This window comes from Oryx dammah, unplaced genomic scaffold (assembly GCF_014754425.2).
Source record: "Oryx dammah isolate SB20612 unplaced genomic scaffold, SCBI_Odam_1.1 HiC_scaffold_3, whole genome shotgun sequence".
Taxonomy (NCBI): Eukaryota; Metazoa; Chordata; class Mammalia; order Artiodactyla; family Bovidae; genus Oryx; species Oryx dammah.
Window position 1 is genome coordinate 112,841,526 of NW_024070187.1, and position 16,982 is coordinate 112,858,507.

Genomic DNA, 16,982 nt, shown 5'->3' on the forward strand with positions numbered 1-16,982 from the left:
ATAGGATTGCTCAGAGTTGGACATGACTGAAGCAACTTAGCAGATGTCAGGGAAAAGGTCATCACTTAAAAGCCCTGTGACTGAATAATAAATATGTGTATCAACGGCAAACCTAAAGTGTAAAACGCAAGACTGAAATATAAGCTTTCAAATACTCCATATTTATTGCAAGCAAGGAAGTTTACTTTAAGTAAATATCTGTCAATAATAAAGATACATAAAGGCAGCTACGTCAGGGCCATTCCGATCTAAGTTCAGCTCTATGGCCTCCAGGAGTTATAAGCCCATTTTGGAATCAGACCATCTGTCTACACAGACAACCTGTGTTTGATTCTGCTTTGCCACTTTTTGGCTGTGTGACTTTGGAAGGGTGCCTCAAGCTCTCTGAGCTAATCCCCCTCCCAATTAACTGGGGGTGAGCACCATCTATCCCAGCTGGCTGAGTGTGAGGATTAAAAGCCACTTCTCAATGCCCGGCACACAGTCCAGCTCTCAGTTAAGAGTAGCTGTTATCATCATTGAAGCGAAGTAAAATCTTGCTCATTTCCTCGGGCTCACTCAACATGCAATTAGCAAAGAAGAGTAAATGAAGGAAACCAAAATACTTGCTCAATTTTTAATAAGAAATATTTTTAAAAAGAAAGAAAAGAAAGCAGGAGGGGAGGAGGAAAAGGAAGGGGAGGCAGAGGGTGGGCAGGGGTTTCAGACAACACATTACAGACCCTGTCGACCTGGACCATCACCAGAGACCACCAAACAGACAGGAGTCCTTCCCCCCCGCCCCGAGGTGCTCAGAAATCGAGAACGCCTTGAATCAGGCAGGTGATTTGGGCAGGAGAGTTACAACTGCCTTAAAGAAACCGCAGCACAAAAAATGACCCACAGAGGAGGCACCAGCCGCTATAACTACCTGGTAACAAAAGCTGAAGCTGTGCCTTCTATACAGGAGACACCCAAATAAAACTTGCCAGAGAGCAGGGGAAGCACAGAGCAGAAGGCCCTGCCGCTCTGTCAGGCTGATGCCGCTGTTGCAGGAACGTTCACAACCCATGACCCCATGGCACTGCCTCCTGCCACACTGTCCAAAGTTCTCTGCTTGCACACACACAGCACGGGTCCCCCTGGTGGCTCAGCAGTAAAGAATCCGCCTGCAGTAAGGGGGACCCAGATTCAACCCCTGGTCTGGAAGATCCCCTGGAGGAGGAAATGGCAGCCCACTCCAGTATTCCTCCCTGGAGAGCCCCATGGACAGAGGAGGCTGGCAGGCTGCAGTCCATGGGGTCGCAGAGTCGGACACAGCTGAGCGACTGAGTACTCAACACGTGTGTCACCCAGCAAAGTGCCAGCCCTGCCCTGTGGCCTCGTAGCAAAACCCAAGACACGGGACAACCTTCGAGGTGGGAAAGAGTGCGAAAGTCTGATCCTTCACAACCAGCATCAAGTCCACGCACTACGAGGTACCCACTGAGCCACTTGCAGGCACAGCACTCCAGTCCCTGTGATGCCCCCATAGGAGTTAGGAGGTGACGGCGGGCCAGCGAGAGGGGCAGCAGCTCTAACCTTCAAGGCCGGGACTCAGGCTGGTTTACACTAAAGGCCACTCAGGCTCAGCTTTCTTGGGCTTCCCTGGTGGCTCAGCTGGTAAAGAACCCGCCTGCAATGCAGGAGACCTGGGTTCGATCCCTGGGTTGGGAAGATCCCCTGGAGAAGGGAAAGGCTACCCACTCCAGAATTCTGGCCTGGAGAATTACACAGACTGCACAGTCCACGGGGTCGCAAAGAGTCGGACACGACTGAGCGACTCTCACTTTCAGTCTCAGGTGAGCCAAAATCAAAATCAAGTCTCTGGGAAGCGTTTCTGCAAGAACTGGGCCTCAGACCGGGCTGCAGGAACATCAGAGTCGCGTGCATTGTCCAGAGACCCCTCCCTCTGCTCCCCACAGGGCCCCTCCCTCCTTCCACGAGCAGGTCAGGTGGCCGTGGACTGTCCCGTGTGAAAGTGAGTGTCAGCTGCTCTGTCGCGTCCAACCCTTGGTGACCTCAGGGACTGCAGCCCGCCAGGCTCCTCTGTCCATGGCATTCTCCAGGCAAGAATACTGGAGTAGGTTGCCATGCCCTCCCTCCAGGGATCTTCCCGATCCAGGGATCAAACTCAGGACTCTTGCCCTGTACTCCATCCCTAAATGCAAATTCAGGACAGCACCCCTTACAGACGACATACTCAATAAACACTTCCTGAAACTAGCAGGGTGCTATCTCTCTCAGAAATAACAGCAAGAGCTTGAGCAAGCAACTTAGCTGCTCTCTGCTTCAGTTTCCCTGAGCGCAGGCTCAGCAGTCATGGCCCACGGGCTTAGCTGCTCTGCAGCATGTGGGGTCTTCCTGGGCCAGGGATTGAACCTGTGTCCCCTGCTTTGGCAGGCAGATCTTAACCACTGGACGACTGGGGAAGTCCTCTAATTTCTTAAGATTTCTAACAAGAAGAGAAAGATGAAAGGCAGTATATAAGACAATGGCCAGACCATGCAAAAGCAGAGCTCTGACCCTCAGCCTGCAGCTGCCAGCCCAGACAGCCAGCCTGCTGTGAGTCAGACCTTCAGGAGGACAGACTGCTGTCTCCAGTGACAACCCAGGAAGCCAGACAGCAACCCCCATGAAAGTCGGCCAGGACCAGAGCAATATCTAACGGCCTTCCTAATCTTTGTCCTGCTTCCAACTCAGGACCAACCTACCTGCCCCCTGATCAGTCACCTGGACACTCCTCTAGAGACCCTGCAGTGCCCCAGCTCCATCAGGCACCCTGAGCCCCCTTTTCTCCACTAGGAACCTCTCCCCCTCCGCTGAGCCTCTGCCAAGCACAAGTGATGGAGGCCAACCCCTTTGCTATAAGCCAGCTCTAAATAAATAGCCTTTGCCTCTTTCATGAGGTTGGTCTCCGTCTACTTCCGCAAAGAAAGTCTTAAACCAGGGGCTTCGCTCCGGATGGTCAGTCCCTAATTTAGGAGCCCAGTGTGGCAGATTCCAAGTCTGGAGAGACCTCATGTCCCCGGGGCCCTCTTTCCACAAAACCTCACTTTCTTGAGCTTTGAGTCACGACCCTGCTATCCAGGGAAGTAACCAAGTGTCCGGGAAAGATCAAGGGCTTTTGAGGTCAAACCCCTGAGTTCATCAAGCATTTCATTTTCTCCACTTGTAATTATGTGACCTTGAGCAACTTTAACATCTCTAAGCCTCCATCTTCATCAAAAATATTTACCTCTAAAATTATATTATAGGCGACAGTTCTGTAAGATAGCTGGCGAGTACTGGGTGCTCAGCAAGGGTGGGGCCCTTCCTCCTGGCCCACCTTCCCCCACAGGGGGAAACACAAGATGCCCCAACAGCAGGCTGGTGGTCCCACACCTGAAATCTTTTATTCACACAAGTCACAGTGGTATCCGGTGCAACCCAAAGACGGGATTTGTTCCCATTCTTCACCTGGGCACGAGGCGCTTCTAACTCAGGCTGCGTGAGCCGTGATACGAAAGTGGTTTTTCTGCACCACCCTATGCTTGTATTCCCAGTAGACTTTATTAACTCTGAAATCCTCTTCAGAGTCAGTCTGGGGGCCTGCGGTGCAGCCGTCACACCTGGCCGCCCTCCCTGAGGCTCAGGCGATGCGGACAGACCGCCAGGACGTCAGGGGCCTTGGAAGCGCCTTCCACTGTGGTACAAAGGATGGCTCAGTCCAGATAGCAGGCAGTGTGGGAGTCAGTCACAGCAGCCCTTCTGTCCGGGAGGCCATCTGTCCACCCTCTGTCGTCCCGGGGACACACTGACTATTCTGTGCCTTGTCTCTTCCAGGGAACCGTCTCTGGGCCCTGATGGCAGCCGTCTTTGTGCAGCTGGAGGACTGGACCCAGGCCACGTGGGTACATCTCTGCACCACACCCGCCAGCTGTCCCAACAGGTGGGAGATGCAGGCTCCTCTGTCCAGCCCAGGTGCCTCCAACCTGCTGAGCGTCCAAAACTGGACTCACAGAAATAGGTGGTGCAGAGACGATGCCTTTTTCTGCACTAAGAAACAGAGATTTCAGGAAAAGACATCCGAGTGAGATGGGGTGGCTAGAATCTTCAGTTCCACTGTGGAAAGCCAATGCCCCTGCAAAGTCCCCCACAGGACCACCCCTCGGTGGTCCCTTCGCCCACCTTCCGAAACCCCAGCATCTTGTGCGGCCCTCCCTAACGGCATCTGTCTCGCCTCTATGGTCAGTCTCTGTACACGGCCCCTCCCAATGTGTGTGGCTGCGGGAGCCGCCGGGGTGGGGACCCCTGCACACAGACCCTCTGAGCCACTGAACGGGGGAGGGAAGGGAGGCGGGGGCACAGACACCGAAGAGGGGCCAGCGGGTCGAGAGCGGCAACAGCGGCTGGGCTGCCCACTGGGGCTGGCTCTGCCCACTGATGTGTCCTGAGGGGCTGCCTGAGAACAGCTCTCGGGCACACCGGTCACCTGGGTGTGGGCCACCAGAACATCCTAACAAACGAAGAGGCCGGGCTGCACGCTCGCTCGTCACGGCTCTGGCGTTGGCGTTGGCGTTGGAATCCCACCTCCTTCGTGATCTTGAGAGAGTTCCTGTCTCTTCACCTCATTGTTTTTACCTCAAAGTAACTACCAGCACTGTTATTTCAGGCTGAGAACCTAACTACTTGTCACGTGCGTGCACTGCAAAAGGACCACAGTAAGTCTCCTTAGCATCAATCACCACGCGCAGTTACAATTTTTTTTTTTCTTGTGATGGTAATGCTTACGATCTACTCTCTCAGCAACTTTTAAACGTACAATACAGTACTGTTAACTCTAGCCTCTGTGTCTTCGTCTCATTTTGTCAACTGCAAAAGGAGGACATTACCTCCCCAAGAACTGCTGAAAAGGTGGAAAGAATGGCCCTGTGCCTCAGACATAGTAAGTGCTCAGTACACAGTGCCAGCGGTGATGGGGGTGCTGTCTCAGACTCCAAACGGCAACGCTGGCCTTTCTGGACCACTTAGTCTCGCTCACTATGAAGACTCGGGCTACCCCGGCGGCCCAGCGGTAAAGAATCCACGTGCAGTGCAGCAGCTGCAGGAGACCGGGGTTTGGTCCCCGGGTCGGGAGGATCCCCTGGAGGAGGGCACGGCAACCCGCTCCAGTATTCCTGCCTGGAGAATCCCATGGACAGAGGAGCCTGGAGGGCCACAGTCCATGGGGTCGCAAAGAGTCGGACACGACTGAAGCGACTTAGCACACATCACGAAGACACAGCATGTCTGAGCTTCTCAGAGGGCCCAACAGACTGAATGTCCGTGTCCTCTCAGACTTGATATGTTGAAACCTAGCTCCCAATGTCTCAGTATTAGAGGAGTGGGGCCTCTGGGAGGTGATTAGGTCACGAGGGTGGGGTATCCCTGGGGGGGATTAGTTCCCTTAGAAAAGAGACCCCAGTCAGTGCCCGTGTCCCTCCACCATATGCGGACACGGCCAGAGATGCTGTCTGCAAGCCAGGACGCAGGTCCTCACTGGACACAGAATCTGCCTGCACCTTGAGCTCAGACTCCCAGCCTCCAGATGCTGAGAAGGAAATTCCTGTTGCTCAGAAAGCCCCTGGCCTACGTGCACCGTTACGGCAACCTGAGCAAACTAAGACAGTGGGTCACACTTTAAGCGCAGGAAAACCCAAATGATTAACCCGTCTGGAGAAAAAAACTCAAGTCACTTACAACCGCCCAACACACACATTTGTATTCATTGGGAAGACGGGATTTTAAAAGAAAGCAACATGCCCTATGTCCCCAAGAACTGCTCCTGACTCTCATGGTTAAATTAATTCAGAATCACGTGCTGCAAATGTTTAAGCAAATCCTTTATGGGTTTCAAAAGTCATTCAAAAAGTAGGGCTCCAAAACGACTTTCAGATGTAGTCTTTCTCTTGGACATCCGCCACAAAGCTGTTCATCAAACGTCCCCTAGAAGGCACCCTGTCCTGTTCCCAAGAAGTCACTTCTATAACTTCCTGACAGAAAGGTCCACAATAGAAGACAACCCCAAACCTAACTCTACCTGAAAGTGAAGTCACTCAGTTGTGTCCGACTCTCTGTGATCCCATGGACTGGGGCCTACCAGGCTCCTCCATCCATGGGATAGTCCAGGCAAGAATACTGGAGTGAGTTGCCATTTTCTTCTCCAGGAGATCTTCCCGAGCCAGGGACTGCACCCGGGTCTCCTGAGTCATTGGCAGACGCTTTACCGTCTGAGCCACCAGAGAAGTCTACCTACCATGGCTAAAAATTCCCCTCATTTGGGAATTCCCTGGCTGCTTAGTGGTTAGGACTCTGAGCTTTCACTGCTGCTGGGAAATAAGATCCCACAAACCATATAGCATGGCCAAAAGAATAAAACAAAAAACCCCTCATCTGTCACAGCGTAATTTAATGTCCAAAGCAAGAATCCGCCATTATTAGTACTTCTTATTCCTTTTCTTGATAAACTTAGAAGTAAAGTATTAATACAACCCAAAGAAGGAGGCTCCTCAATGCCACTGCCCGCAGAGACTGCATATGCCTTGAGCACTAGGGTCAAGTAAAAGGAAACAGGACTCCAAACTCTGAACCCACTGATGGCAGCTCCTCACAGGACCCAGAGTGGACAAGCTTAAGTGCACAAAGCAGATGGCCGTGTCAGCTGCAGCCTGGGCATGGGGGGAAAAGAAGTGTTTTCAACGGAGGTATCTGAAGACATACAAAAGCCATCTTCTAGGGACTTCCCTGGTGGTCCAATGGTTAGGACTTTGCGTTCCACTGAAGGGGCTGTAGGTTCAATCCCTGGTGGGGAAGTAAGATCCCGTATGACTCAGAGTGCGGCAAAAAAAAAAAAAAAAAAAAAATCTAATACCACGAAGGACCAAAAGCTAAGTCTTTTCTCCATATTATACAACAAACAATGGGCCGAACAGAAAAATCTCCCTTCAAACTATGGCAGTGTGATGAAACTACTCTCAGATCCTTTGGGTTTTACTAGATAATCAAGCTGAAAAGCCATGAAAAGCTAAACCTTTCCTCCAGGACTCAGGGTGTAATAAAACCTCTGACCACCATCCTTGAAACAAGGAAAGATGGTATTTTTTTTTTTTTTAATATTTTCAGGGACTTTGAAGGAGCTCTTGAAATTGAAATAATCATGGCAACACAAAATTCAAAGAAGGCTTTGGAGAAGTTGGAGAAACCTCCCCGGTGGGAAAACGAAAAGAGAAAGGAACGGAAAAAGAGAAGTCCTGAAGGAGGTTCAGGCTAGAGGACAGGGGTCCACAGACGGAAGGTCCACCTGGTTCCCAGCACAGTGGACGACACAAAGTCCACATCTCGGCACGGCCACCATGGCATCTGCAAACACGAGGTGCAGCCCTGTGGAATTCACACAGAGGAAGACACAGGTCACAATCAAAGGAATGGCTCTGGGCACATCAACTGCCACCTGGACGTTGAAAGTCAACTGAACAGTGTCTTCCAAGCTCTGCAGGAAAATGATTTCTAACCCAGGATTCTGCACTCAGCCAAACTGTCCATCAGACACGAGAGTAAAACGTTCCACCATTACGTGCGTCAGTCACTCAGTCCTGTCCGGCTCCACGACTCCATGGGCTGTAACCGGCCAAGCTCCTCCGTCCAAGGGTTTCTCCAGGCAAGAGTATTGGAGAGGGTGGCCATCTCCTTAGAAGCTTTCCAAAAAAAATTACTTCTTAGAAAGCTGCTGCTGAACATGCTCAACCAAAACAAGAGAGAAAACTTTTAAAAAGGCGGCATCTTATCTGGGAAAGAGGTGAAAGAAATTCTCAGGGCATCAGGGAATGTGCAGCAGGCCTGGGAAGGAACCAACTTAGAGAAAATCAGGGCCTCCCTGAACCTGGGTATTGCTCAGCAGAATCTGTCTGCAGTTCAGGTGACAGAGATGATGCAGGTTCGATCCCTGGGTCAGGAAGATCCCCCAGAGGAGGATAATGGCAACCCACTCCAATATTCTTGCCAGGGAAATCTCATAGAGGAGCCTGGAGGGCTACAGCCCAAAGGGTCGCAGAGTCCGACACAACTAAGTGACTAAACCACCACCAGGTGGATGAGAGGTACAGAAAAAACGATCCTAATAAAAGGACAGAATGGAATATATTCCTTGCTTTGTGTGGACCTACACAGGGGAGATTTACACTCTGAGGAGCTTAGTTTTCAGCACAGAAAACTAAGCAAAACAAAGCAGGGCAAGTCTCAACTTTAGGAAAAAAAGGTAAAATCTACAAAAGAAGGGAACTGTAAGCAAAACAGACGATATATCTCAGCTGTGAATAATGTTTCCATAATCATAATAGGTGTTGCTGAATATTTAACCAAAACTTTCAATGTAATTATACTGAGAGGACAGAGGAAAAAGATGTGGGTGGTGGGAGGAAGGAATAGGTGACCCAAATTGTCTTCTTCCTAAGCAGGAAGTCTCACACAAAATCTGGAAGAAACAGCTAAAACATTGAAAGCAGGAGGCCTCGGGGGACGGGAATCAGGGTGGAGAAGGGTGGGGTAGGTGACTGCTGGGTTTTTGTTCTAAGTCCTGTAGAACTTTTGACTCTTAAAACTATGCGTCTGTGTAACTCTGTTTAAAATGGGGTATTTCATTTTTAAACAAAATCTGATACTTGACCGGCAAGAATATCAGATTAAGCAGTGTGTTCTTAAACTTTCTGGAATCCAAGGCCTTCAAAAAAGAACAGAGAGCTATAAATCCTCCCCCTGGTAAACATACACACAGACAAAGACACACAACATTTCTGCACAGAGTATCAGGCAGTCGGTAAATTCCTGAAGGCTGAGTTAAAAAAAAGCCTTAGGATTCTAGATTCTGATTTCTTATAGAAGGAAAAAATATATACATAATGAAGAACTATTAAAAACACTTACATGATCAAATTCCAGGAGATAGTGAAGGACAGAGAGCCTGGCATGCTACAGTCCATGGAGTCACAAAGAGTCAGACACGACTTTGCGACTGAACAACAGCATGAACAAACAAGATCACATTGTTGCTGTTCAGTCCCTAAGTCGAGTCTGTCTCTGGGACCCCATGAGGTCACGCTTGGTCTTAAACGCTCGTGACCATCACCCGTTGCTTCCTTGACCACAAGACGCACCTCACTTCAAACCATCAATTAAAGTATGAACTCGGTTTCCTGGGTTTGCTTCAGTCCTGAAACAGATGCTCTGAAGTTCAGGAACGTGAATCCCCACTGGGTCAGCTCAGCTGTTTCCACTGGAGAACCGGACATGGAATTGTGCACTCTTCACCCAAAGAGGAAAAGTCCTTCACATCCCAAATCCCCCACGTGGCTGTTTTTTTCCAACAGAGGAATTACTTTAATGACTTCTTGGCAAAACTTCTATAATCAGAGCAGCCCGTCCATTTAAATACTCCAAAACACAAGATTTACTCTGCTGCTTTCTCACTGACCTGCTGCTATAAACCCCACCATCCGCTCAAGGGTGAGTCAGATGAACTGTCTTGTCATTTAAGCAGAATCTTGATGGTCCTAACAATTTGCTTAAAATACAGATGCCTTTTATTTATTTGTGAACTGAGGGCAATAATAACAGTGTCACTGGATGTTGTCATAAATGGATTGGGTAATTGTGGGAGGCAGAATAATGACTCCTCAAGATGACCACATGCTTATCCCTGGGCCCTGTGAGTATGTCACATTACCTGGCAAAAAGCACTTTGCTACAGACCTCAGACGGGGTCCCAGATGGATGCCCCTAGGAGCTGGGGGCAGCCTCCCAGCTGGCAGCCAACAAGGAAACAGGGGCCTCAGGCCGACAGGTGGCAGCAACTATATTTGATGGACATGTGAATGCGCTTGCAAGCAACTGTCCGTCAGATTCTCCAGTAAGGAACACAGCCTTGTGGACACCTTGTTTTTTGCCTGATGAGACCCAAGTTAGACCTCTAATCTACTGTAGGATAATAACTCTGTATTGTTTTAAGCCATTCAGTTTGGGGCAATTTGTTACAGCAGCGGAGGAAAGCCATACAGCCATACATGTGAAAACACCCGGCAGTGTCTGCCGCATTCTCGACGTTCAGCAAGAGTCAACTGACTTCCTTAAATCAAAAGATAGGGATGGGGGCTTCCCTGGTGGTCCAGTGGGTAAGACTCCACACTTCCCCTGCAAGGGGCACAAGTTTGATCCCTGGTTGGGGAACTTAAATCCTACATGCCGTACAGCCAAAAAAAACCCAAAGGAATGGTCATACTCCATCCAAAACAACAGAGATCACAGACTTGTTCTGATACATGCAGACGTGGGGAATTATAAACTGTCCAGAATGCCTACTTCAGGTCCAGTCACTGCCTTTTCTTTAACTTGTAAACGTTCCATTGCCTGTCTTACCTAATGAACTCTAAACACCATAGAGGAGAATAGATGTGGGACTGTGTGAGCCCTGGGAGAAGGCAGTGGCCCCCACTCCAGTGTTCTCGCCTGGAAAGTCCCAGGGACGGAGGAGCCTGGTGGGCTGCAGTCCATGGGGTCACGAAGAGTCAGACACGACTGAGCGACTTCACTTTCACTTTTCAGTTTCATGCATTGGAGAGGGAAATGGCAACCCACTCCAGTGTTCTTGCCTGGAGAATCCCAGGGACAGCGGAGCCCGGTGGGCGCCGTCTATGGTGTCGCACAGGGTCAGACACGACTGCAGCGACTCAGCAGCAGCAGCAGCAGCAGTGTGCGCCCTGGCCCCCAGACTCTCCGGCAGACCCCTGGCAGCACCTACTACCTGCACTGAGTCGCACCCAGGTCTGCCTCTCCCGCTACACTACAAGCCTCCAGCTCTTCTCCAACGAGGCACTGGGTCCCACCTTCCGGTCTGCACAGGCCGCCTGCCCGCATCACAGGTGATCCAGGCGCATGTCTGTCAGGCTATGTGACAGCGTCACTTATCACCTGTGCCCACAGTCTTTGTGGACCCCTGCTGTATTTCATCAGCCCTTGTATTTGCCTCCTGCCAGTGCCTGGCGCATCAGAGATACTCAGAGCTGGGGGAGAGGAAGGGAAAGGCAGCCTTGCCTGGTGGGTGGGAGACCCTGCGGTCTCCAAGGCACCATGAGGTGAGAAGGCCCAAGGACGCCGGGGGGCTGAGGCCAGGCTCCCATGGCTCTCGCTCCAGGGCATTTAGACGCGAACCCACTGGCACTCTTGTTGATTGTGACCTGGCAACGCCTCCTGTCTTTCCCAACCTCAAGACAGGTCCCTTAGGAACAGGAATGCCAGCCATCAGGCTTCACAAAAGGAAGGCTCACAGGACCATGAACACGAGAGGGATGTAAGACAGAGGCTGTTAAGGGCTACAGTCTGCGCCTTCCATAGCCTTACTGTAAAAAGAGTAACATCTCTGAAACTTGGATTGGATGTTCCCTCAAAAGGCTAAGATATCAGACAACACTGGCCAATTAAAGATAGAAAACAGTCCTACATGAAGCTGCCTGATACCCTTCAAGTTATGGACCATCTGTATATTAAACACTGGAGTTTAAAAAACAAACCAGACTCATTACATTCTTAATGAAGCATTATCTTTTAATCCTTGGCAACATATTTTACACTTTACAAAATTCTGTTATACACAGGATTTCATTTTATCCTCAGGACAATCTCTTCAGCTAGGGAGGGAAACTAAAGTTCAAGGAAGTAATTGACCTTAACAAAAGCCTTCCTGGGGCCAAGCTTCCTGTGCAAAAGTACTGGAGTAAGTTATCTTGAATATATTATTCATATGACATCCTGTCAACGTTCAAAACGGTTTTGATGTAGCCTGTAATAATAGGCACATATATGATAAGATCTTTAAAACGGAAAACAAAGAAGAAAAATCCATTTGGTAGCTGATGTGGGATGCAGGCGGGGTGGGGGTGGGGCGGGGGAGTGGGTAACAGCCAAGACTTAGAGTTATATAGCTTAAGAAAAAAATTTCTCTCTGAACTTCTAGCTCTAAAAAAAAGAATGCTTAAACAAGATGATTTAGAGACTATCATAAACTAAAAAAGGGGGAGTACCATCAATTCTTTAAGGTGAGGTTAAGTCAGCTCTCTAATTAGGCCCCCAGGGAAGAGCTGGTCAACCCTCTTCTTCCAGTGAAGAACAGGAGGATGACAGCCAAAGGCACAGCTCAAATGCTACCTCCTCCACCCCCAGGCAACCTCTTCTCTGAAAGCTCCCTCTTCATTTAATCCATATAAAAACCAGCCCTGCCTGCAGAACAAGTAGCAACTAGTTTTCAGTGAAAACATTAAGACAATCTAAGAAAACCGCAAAGAAAACCCATTTGCATTTCTGCAAACTGCTCCCAAAACATGTGTGTGCTTAGCTGCTCAGTCGTGTCCGAATCTTTGTGACCCCGTGCACTGTAGCCGGCCAGGCTCCTCTGTCCATGGGATTCTCCAGGCAAGGATACTGGAGAGTAGCCATTCCCTTCTCCAGGGGATCTTCCCGACCCAAGGATCAAACTTGGGTCTCCCTTATTGCAGACAAATTCTTTACCATCTGAGCCACCAGGAAACAAAACAAACAATGTGGAGTGCCTGCATATATAAAACAATGCACTTTTTAATATGCTTTATTAATTAAAGGCTGCAAATCAAAATAAAGACAAAAAATGCTACTTAACATGCAAATATAATTTGGTGGTATCACTCTTTGACCAAACAGCTACCATCTATGTTGTACTCCTGTAATCACCCGAATAAGAATAGCAGAGAAAACTGTTTATCCTTTCAACAACAGACATGTGGCTTTAAAAGAATCAAGCACATCAAATTCCCATCTTGCCAAACATAAACTGGAAGGGAGATTAATATTTTTAAGGACTAATTACTATATTCTTTAGAATTGAAGCTTTATAGGTCATTTAACATGATGCAACTTTGCAACTAATAATTTTAAAGTATGTTTTAATCCATTATACAAAGCCACAAACACCCACTCAAGGTACTCCCCACGTTCACTCATTCCATACTCTCCAAATTAAAATCTCCGTTAGAAAGAGACTCACAGACTAAGAAAATGAACTTATGGTTGCTGCGGGGAAGGGATAGTTAGGGACTTTGGGAAGGTCATGTACACACTGCTATATTTAAAATGTATAACCAACAAGGACATATACAGCACATGGAACCCTGCTCAATGTTATGTGCCTGAATGGGAGAGGGGTTTGGGGCAGAATGGATACATGTGTATGTATGGCTGAGTCCCTTCAATGTTCACCTAAAACTACCACAGCATTGTTAAATCAGCTATACCCCAACAGGAAATAAAAATAAAAATTTAAAAAATAAAATATCTGTTAGAGACTGGGGCATAAAAAAGCCTTCAGTTGGCCAACTTCGTATGACACTCAATAGATCAGCAACATACTCCTGCCAAGAGTTCTGAACCCAACAACTTCATTAAGGAAAACTTCAAACCAATTTGACAGAGCACAGATGTTGCAAGTAACATGCAATTATGAAGAATATGCAAGATAGTATCAAGTAGTTGCCAAAGCTTCCATCAGGGACAGTGTCTTTCAACTCTGAGACAAAGAATACACCCACAACTAAACTTTGTGGAAAGAAACAAAAAACAAAACTTTCACTTTAGAACCTACATTTTAAAGGATCTCCATTATCTATACCACTGCCACTGAGACAACTTTCCTCTGCTGTATTCAGTTGAAAGAATTAAAGGTTTAGGGCTGACAAAGTTCCTACCTAGTTTAAAACCCTCGAGGGTGAGGAAACTGAAGCCCAGTGGTTTTGCAGGAACAAACAGCAGCTTCATTCCAGAGCCAGACTCAGACCAAATAGATTCGAATTAAGTACTCCACACTGTGCAACAAAAACAGTGACAGCAACTGTGCCTCTGAAAGGCCTTAGGAGAGCTGAGGAACTGCAGATTTTAAATCACGGGAAAGACTTGGATCCAGGGTGGAGAAAAGGGGCCTCTCCTTCAGACAGACCTCATTCTCTCTCGGTACTGCAGCGAACCACCCTGTCCTTGAAGACCACGGCTCTCAGAGGGCAGGATGAGAAGATGTCAGGGGAGCCTTCAGAAAGAAGGGGTCACCTAAACTGATACAGTAAGAATGAGCAAGCGAAGCTGGAAAGCCCCGGAGCTGGGTGCATGGGGGAGACCAAAGGGTGAGCGGAGACAAGGCAGAGTGAAAGGCCAGCCGGCTGTCTGGACTTCGTTCCAGCGACAGCTGCAGCTATGGCCACACTTCCATCTTGCATTTCTGTTATTTATACCCTGTCCCTTCACAAAGAATTTCCATTTGGATATTACAGTTACTTGTGCCTATAGCACAGTTTTCTGTCTTAGGCCAGGATGCTCTTGAAAAGGAAAAAGACTGACCTGTTAGACACAGCATTCCCCAGGGGAAAAGAATCACTTCTCCAGGAACATAATAGGCGTTTTCATACAAGGGTAGATGAATGACCCACAGCCTCACCCCCTCTATTCCTTGCGTAAACCTGACCTCTAACTGTAACTGCCTTGGCCTCATTCCGCGGGTGTGGATTCCCCTCCTTCAAACGCACTCTCCAGCCCGCCAAATTCTTGGGAAAGTTTTCTTCCACTCTCCAGGCGCTGAGAGCTGCAAAGTTAAATCTGGCTTTCCAGACTTTTTTTTTTCTTCTTCTTCTTCCCAATCCTAACGGAAGAAATCAAGAAGCGCCGGGCAGAGGGACCAGGCTCCCTCCAATCAGAGCCGGCTCCCTCCCGGCCGGCCGAGTCTCGCGCCCCAGCAGGAAACGCCGGCCGCAGCCCCGACGCGCGGTCCCTCAGCGGCGCAGTGACAGCCCCGCGCTCCCCGGGGACCGGGCCTGGGAGAGGGCGGGTTCCGGGGCCAGTGCAGCCGCTTCTGTTCACACGGCAAAGGAGACAATAAATAAAAGAGCGGCTCAGCTGTCCGACTCGGGCCAAATGCTTCTCCCCCACGTACAAGCCCGTTACAGCCCGACCGGCGCCGCTCCCCGAGCAGGGACACCCGTCGATACATGGAATCCCCGCTAAGACACACGCGCGCGCATGCACTGTTGTGGGAAAAGGGGAGCGTGTCCCCGGGCCGATCACACCCCCACAAGCCGCGGGGGATCGGGGAGGGAGTGGTAGGGACGGGGCACAGCCACCCAACTCGCAGGGTGGCCAAGACACCGCGCGCACGGGTCCACGCGGAGCCACCCTCAGTGGCCTACAAACACTCAGAGCCCCTCACTCTCGGAGTGACCAGAATCCCTACGATCGGTGGTCCACTCAGTTACCCTCAGTGAAACACCGCGAGCCAGTCACCCCGTGGAGCTAAGGGCGGGGTGGGGAGGGGGGGAAAAGACAGTCTCCCACTCCCAGGATGTCCGGGATCCCTTCGCGCGAAGGCCCACCCAGAGCTGCCTTCGGGCGACACACCGCGCGAGCCAGCCACCCTAGGGAGGGAGCAGGGACCGAGGCAGTGTCCCCGCCCTCAGGATGACCAGGACCCTGCGCGGGGGGGGCATCACCGACCGATCCCCGCGGAGTCCCAGCGGGCGCGGAGCCCCCCTCGGAGCCACCCCGAGGCCGAAACAATGCCCGGCGCCCGGACGCGCGGCGGTCGGTCCCGCTCCGCGTCCCTGTCCCCACTTGGCGCTCAGGGCGGCGGCCCACACCTCGGGCAAGCGACCCCGCGGCGCCCCGCTCGGATGTGCCACACCCGCGGGGGACCCCCGTCCGGCTCCCGGGATCCCTGCCTTCTCGGAGACCCCTGTCGCCTGGGACCCCAGACCGGCCCCGAGACCCCCGCCCAGCCCAGGACCCCAATCCGGCCCTGGAAACCCCGCCCGGCCTGGGACCCCTGCCTTTTCGGAGACCCCTGTCGCCTGGGACCTCAGTCCTGCCCCGAGAGCCCCGTCCGGCCCTGGGACCCACGCCCGACTCCAGACCCCTGCCCAACTGGGCCCCCGTCCGGCCCCGGGACCCCAAGCCGGCTCTGGGACCCCGGGCCGGCCCTGCGGATCCCCGCCCGATTCTGAGACCCCAGTCCGGCCCTGGGGAGCCCCGTCCGGCTCTGGGACCCCAGTCTGGCCCTGGGGACCCCTGTCCGGCTCTGGGACCCCGGGCCGGCCCTGCGGACCCCCGCCCGGTTCTGAGACCCCAGTCCGGCCCTGGGGAGCCCCGTCCGGCTCTGGGACCCCAGTCTGGCCCTGGGGACCCCTGTTCGGCTCTGGGACCCCAGGCCGGCCCCGGGACCCCCGCCCGACTCGAGACCCCTGCCCCGCCCTGGACCCCGCCCGGCTCTGGGACCCCTGACTCCCGAGGATCCCCTCGACCGCCCGTGACCGCCGCCCGGCCGTGAGACCCTCTCCCAGCCCCGGAGCCCGTGTCCGCCCGGGGGGCCCCCCGCCCGGCCCGGACCCGCCGCCCGCCGCCTCACCTCAGGCCGCCTCTGGGGCAGCGATCGCTCCTAGTCGGAGGCCGCCCTGGCCGAGCCAGGCGGAGCCGAGCACCCGGCAGAGCCGCCGCCGCCGCCGCAACAATGGAGCCCCGGGGCGGGGCCGCCTCGCAGCCGCCTCGGCCGGTCCCCGCTCGGGCTAGTGCTCCGGCTCTTCAGGAGCAGCGGCCGCCGAGAGGCTGCGACCGGGCTCGGGCTCCGCGCAGGCGCACTCGCCCCGCCCGCGCCACGACGCCCCGCCCCCGGCGGCTCCCCGGCGTTCGGAGCCCGCCCCCCGACCAATAGGGAGGGAGCTAGCCGCGGTGGGCGGGGCCTGCGGAAACAAAGGGAGGTGGGGCGGGGCCGCTTCGGGGCGGGGCTGCGGGAGTCCCCGCACCGAGAGCTCCCGGAACCTCGGCCCACCCGGGTCCGACCCGGGACGGCCGGGCGTCAAGTCCACCCGGCGTCTGCTCAGCGAGACCGTGGCCAT

The 16,982-nt window shown here is 52.1% G+C and overlaps 1 protein-coding gene across 2 annotated transcripts in view; it reads right to left on the minus strand.

Annotated features, from left to right (window-relative positions):
* AFAP1 (actin filament associated protein 1) overlaps positions 1-16,732 on the minus strand; it is a 147,012-nt gene extending 130,280 nt beyond the window's left edge. For both annotated transcript variants that reach the window (XM_040237602.1, XM_040237603.1), the window contains exon 1: positions 16,496-16,732. The gene's annotated coding sequence lies outside the window, so the exon portion shown is untranslated. The remainder of the gene's footprint in view (positions 1-16,495) is intronic.
* Between the last annotated feature and the right edge of the window lie 250 nt (positions 16,733-16,982).